Genomic DNA, 5865 nt, shown 5'->3' on the forward strand with positions numbered 1-5865 from the left:
CCTTCCAATCCAGCCTTCTCCTTCCCGACAGACAGAGCTGCTTACACACAAACGCAGGTCAACAGGCCCTTCCCCAACCATTTCAAGGATTTCTCGTCATTTTCCAATGATGCCCAAGCTCTTTGAAACAGCAGGCAAGGCCCTGAATGGCTGGAGAACTAGACCGTCTCAGCTTCAGACTATTCTCCCTGCAGCCCCATTTCCTAAAACACATGTCTTTCTCTTCCTTCACTTAGTCAGCTCTTGTCACCCTTTAAGGTTCAGCTGAAAACTATCCTTAATCACCATTCTAAAGGCCCAAAGCCTCTCCTCTGTGCTACAGTTGTGTCCTGTGCATATGCCCATCGCTGTCCTCTGCCCCTCGTTAGACCATATGATCCTTCAGGGCAGGAGATAGGACTCGTGCCGACACCCCTAGTGCTATCTCAGTGGCTGGAACATGATGGAACTTCAGCAAATGGTTTTGACCTACGTCAATTTTCTAACCCTCACTTTCTCATCCACAAAATGTGGAGTTTATGCCAGGTGACCTCTGTAGGACTCTATGAGTCCATAAATCAGAAGCCATCTTGAGACATGATTACTTCAGTGACATGTTCCATGACTGAATTTTTGCAATCGAGTGGCTGGGAGGGGATGAGTATCTCTTTCCCATTTCCTATTCTCCCACATGCAAGAGATCTGTGTGTGGCCTCTAAAAATCACATTAAATCAATCAATTAAAGAACAGAATAACAATAATTTTCATTTTTAGTCCTAATAGTTCAAAAAAGTTAATCTCTTGTATTTGTTCCTGGCCTAATGCCAGAGCCAAATTAGATTTATGAATTTAGCATGATTGCAAGTTGACAGATAACTCCACGTTCTGCTAAGCCAGTGTGAACCTTTAATGTTTAATCAAGAGGTGTTAAGTGTGCCTTGCTTTAGATATTAAAAAAAATAAAATGAAAATGCCCCTAAGTCTTCTAATTACAGCCAACTTGCAGCCTCTATAGCCCGCCAAGGCTATTCTTAGGTGATGTAACTTTGGAGAATAGCGCTTCCCAAGTACGAGGGTGATGGAATAAACCATACAGCAAGCCGAAGCACTTCAGTGTCTGCCCAAAGCCCTCGCCCCAGCAAGAGATATGACAGTCAGTGTAGGAGCTCACTAGGGTTGTAGTAACAAAGAACTACAAACTGAGTGGCTCAAACAAGAGAAATTTGTTATCTCCCAGTTCTAGAGACTGAAAGTCTGAGATCAAGGTGTCGGTAGGACCGTGTGCCCTCTGAAGGCTCTGAGGAAGGCTCTGTTCCAGGCCTCGCCCCTAGTTTCTGATATTTCCTTGGCTCGTGGAAGCGTGACTCCAGTCTTCACATAGTACTCTCCCTGTGTATGTATCTGTGTCCAAATTTCCCCTCTGTGTACGGACACCAGTCATATTGGATTAGGGTCCATCCTACCCCCATATGACCTCATCTTAACTAACCACATCTGCAAGAACTCAATTCCTAAATAAGGTCATATTCTAAGGTGCTGGGGGCCAAGCTTTTAATGTGCAAATCTGAGGAATGGGTGGTGTAGTGTAAACCCTGAATTTTTTTTTTCTTTTTGTAATGCAATTGCCCAATTTAAACTTTTGCTAGCCATAAGACCAAAGCCAGGCAACCTCTCCTCACTGAGGCTCCTTCGTTTTAGAAATCTTGGTTAATTTCATAACTGATCATTTGGGCTGCCGTGTTTTTAATTTTCTCCCTGTGCTGTAAATTCCTGCTCTTATGTTTAATGGGTCTCAAAATTCTGTGACAGATTTTTGGTCAAGTTGTTCCTATTAAAAAGTACCGACTTTAAAAACGAATAGCTAAAAAGCTGCCACACACATACACACACACACACCCCTAAATGGTCCACAAAACATTCTCCTTTCCTTCTGAAAATATGCAATGCTTCACAAATTTGCATGTCATTCTTGCACAAGGGTTATGCTAATCTTCTCTGTATCATTCCAAGTTTAGTATATGTGCTGCTGAAGTAAGCACCCTGCTCTTATGTCTTAAATTCACCAATCAAGAGTGAGCCCAGACACTCTAGGTCCCACACGCAATCCCAATAAAAGCAGAACCCAGGCCTATGTGCACCGTCTCTCTCTACCTGCATACTCACTGTGTGGCCCCAGGTGTGCTGCGTAATTTCCGAGGCCTTAAGTAATAAACCTTTATGTTTTTCAAAGTTTCCAGATGGTTATTGCTGAAAGGCATCTTGCGATCATAATAAGAACCGCAGGGTCAGTCCAACCACAACACTGGTTATTGATAAGCTGAGACCGGCTCGAAACAGGGCAATATGATTCAAACCATAAAAGCCATTTTGATGGAAAAATATTTGGATAATCAGCATTTGCATATAGACTTTTCTTTTAATTCTTTCCACCAGTCTCACTAATTGTTTTTAGGATGTTTCTACTATATTTTCCATACCTTTCTGCTTATAGCCTTCTCAGAGTCTATCATAAAAGGCTCTAGGCTAGGTTAACCTCGTCTACAAATTCTGCAGCTCAGAATCTTCAAAAGCAAAATGCTCACCTGAATCTCCAATAATGCAGAAATGTCAGAAAAGCTGCCAAGCTGGTGGCTGTCATGGATTTCAAGAGTCCATCTCTCCCCCTTAGCCCTGCCCTCTGGGAGTTCCTCTTCACAATGGCTTACTACACAGCTGGCTTCCCAGGTGCTGCAGGAAACAACAGGGGTCCAGGTAGCAGAGCAGCTAGGAATAGCGGCTCCTCTCTATGGAGAACACTATGAAATGTTGAACACTATGAAATGTTGATATATCAAGCTAAATAAATGTAACAAATGTATAATTGCTTGCTAAATTGGTCATTATCTTTCCTAGATTCTAGTTTTGACAGGACGTAGCAGGCCCCAGTGGTTTCAGGAGAAATCACTTAAGATTTTCAGGGGAAAATGTTAAAATTGAGGAAATTGTGTTCATGTCTTTTTTTTTAATTGTTGAAAAGATGTCCATGATCAGATTTCAGAAGAAGAACAAATCAGTCCAAGAACAATTCAGGAATACCATCTCATACTGTCTAAAGTTGGGAAAATGTATAATAGCAGGATCCTGTTGTGAAGCCCCATACTCTGTGGAAGTCTGGGGCATGAGACAAATGCGAGTGTAGCCGTCATATTGAAGTAGGAATACAGTCCAGCGGATTGTATGCCCCTTCAAGTCTTTGCCCCAGAACCAAAGCAAGCCCTCGAGGCAAGATAGCTTACCAGATGCATGACCTTGAACTTGTCCTCACCCCTGCTTCCTACACAGTGTCACAGTCTCTCTCTGAAGGTTAAGGCATGGTGCACACACATACAGAGGTCAGGCTTTCTAGCCTCTCCCAAATGCAGAAAATGGCACTAGCCATCGTCTAGGTAGATAGAAACCAACACTTTGTCCTGGTTTTATCCCAAGCAAACTCTCAATCTACTATACCCTCTTCCATGCTGTGCATGAAGATGAATGACTTCTCCCCAGCCCACTCCCCACATCTCCTTCCATCACCAGCTGCTTGTCTGTGGCCCTCACCAGATCCCCAGCCTTCCCTGCTGCATGCTCCAGAGACGCCCTCCAATGTGCTGCTTCTGCCTGAGCGCTAAATTATCCTGACAGGTTCTGCTTGATAAGGGAGGACTGAGAACTGTGTTTCCAATCAGGGTTGAACAGTTGTGAAATGCAAGGTCTAAGACCCAAAAGTGCTTGCTGTCCTTTGGAAAACAAGAAACAAGCTTAACCAGCCTGAGAGGGCTTGCTAGAATTCTAAGAGGAAGGCGGCTAGCAGGCTTGGTAATATCATCCATTTGAAGAATGTTTATAACCCCTTGGTGTTTATCCTGTTCTTTCTAGTCATTTGTTCCTGATCCTCCTAGTCTTCTGCATAGCAGAGTTCATGGGTGGTGTAGCCCCATTGGTCAGGTGAGTAGACTAAGGTGTTGAGACAGTACTCAAGATTGTCAACAGCTGTAAAAGGGCCACAGTGTCTGATATGATGCCCAAATCTCTCCCTTGGCTAAGTTAAATAGGAACCAGGCAATCAGGAGTTTGTGATGCAGTGCCTGTCCTCAGCTGAATGACTGCTGCTCTCTGTGAGGGGGACAGCATACTGGAAGCCACGGGACTTCCGCAAACATAATTCTTTGGTAGTCAATCTCCTGAATGAGGCTGGGCCGAGGCCATTTGCCCACAGGAATACCTCATTAACATGGTTTGCACCTCAGAAGGAGGAGGCCCAAATCCTAAGTTCCAGTGGGAGAACTGGGCTGGGCTTGGGCTGGGTAGGAGCAGGTTTCTGAGGTCTTGTGGTTGCAGCAGGAGATCACGCAATGGCACTTCTGGGGCTAGAATAGTGGGCAAAGGTAAAGCTAGGAGGAGAGTCAAGGTCCGCAATGCCTGGACAGGTAGAAAAGAGATGACCAGATTCAAGAGAGACAGGGTGTCCTCTCTCAGGAAATAAGAGATGAAGGTTAGAAATCAAGGAGGGAAAAGCAAGGTAAAAAAAATATATTATCCTGTAAGAGTAGTGTGTGTCTAGTATAGTAAGAATAGAGGTTTCACCTCTCATTCTGGCTCTGAGTGTGTTGGTGCTGCTTGCACCTCTGCCTTGAGAAGGACCCTCGGGTCACCCTAGGGGCAGAAAGGGGTCAGGAGTACTGTGATCAACTAGTGATGTCTGCCATGGTCGCCATGTGGGGGAGGGGCCACAGAGTTAGAAGAAAGGCTTCCATTTATGGTTTCCATCCAATTCAGTTGGACAAGTATTTATGGAGCCTCTACATTCAAGTCCCTGGAATACAGAAATAAAATGCCCTCCTTGTCTCTGATGAGCTCATGTTCCAGTGTGGGAGGCAGACACATAAATAAAGTGTTTCATGAAGCGTGCCAGACATGAAAGTAGACACAGGGGACCAAAGAAGGTTTCCTGAAGGAAAAAGGACTGTAGCCCCCATGATTTCCCACCCCTGGTTACAGTATATGGCAAAGATAATGGATGTCAATGGCAGGGCGAAGGCATTTTACAGACGTAATTGAGTTCCAAAAATCAGCTGACTTTAAGTTAATCAAAAGGTAGACTATCTTGGGTGAGCATGACATAATCAGCTGGAACCCCTTTAAAAGGGGGCGTAGCCTTCCCTGAGGTCAGAAATGTTCTCCTGCTGCCCGTGAAGAAGCAAACTGTCATAATGAGTAGAGGGTCCCATGGCAGGTGCTAAAGAAGTAACCCTGGCTGACAGCCAACAAAAAACAGGACCTCAGTCCTACAGCTATAAAGAGATGAATTTTACCAACAACCAGAGTGAGCTTGAACGTGGGTTCTTCCTTTGTTGAGCCTTCTGATGAAGACAAACCTGGTCAACACTCTGACGACAGCCTCATGGAACCCGAAGCAGACCAGAACCAGCCCAGATTCCTGACCCATGGAAACTGAGATCATAAATGTATACCGTTTCTGGCCACTAAGTTGGCGGTAGTGTGTTTTATATCTGGAAAACAAATTAGACTGCCTAAGCCAGAGATAAGAAGGAGTGAGCCAAGTGAAAGCAGAGAGTAAAGAGAACACTGGACAAGGAACCATGGACAAGGGCCAAAAGTATAAGGACATTAAGGCGAACGGGGCTTATGGGGCAGCCAGGGTTGAGGTTGAAAGGTTGCAGAGGCCAGGTGGTGAGGGACCCAGAGTGCCTGGGTAATCCTGCTGAGGATGAGCAGCAAGGGCATTCTTCCTGGAGCAGAATCCACACCTCCTTAGGCCACTGCCAAGAGCACACTTCCCTCCCTAGGGAAGTGGCCCGAGGCACGTAGCTCCTCACACATCAATGGTGCGTTCTATACTATGA

The 5865-nt window shown here is 45.1% G+C and overlaps 1 protein-coding gene and 1 non-coding gene across 3 annotated transcripts in view; both read right to left on the reverse strand.

Moving 5' to 3' along the window:
- ASIC2 (acid sensing ion channel subunit 2) overlaps positions 1-5865 on the reverse strand; it is a 1014799-nt gene that overhangs the window by 613880 nt on the left and 395054 nt on the right. The gene's annotated exons all lie outside the window — the stretch shown is intronic.
- On the reverse strand, positions 1913-2019 carry LOC111739515. The gene has a single exon (XR_002780281.1). It is a non-coding gene; the product is annotated as a U6 spliceosomal RNA (small nuclear RNA).

Source organism: Pteropus vampyrus, unplaced genomic scaffold (assembly GCF_000151845.1).
Source record: "Pteropus vampyrus isolate Shadow unplaced genomic scaffold, Pvam_2.0 Scaffold50, whole genome shotgun sequence".
In the NCBI taxonomy this organism is placed as follows: Eukaryota; Metazoa; Chordata; class Mammalia; order Chiroptera; family Pteropodidae; genus Pteropus; species Pteropus vampyrus.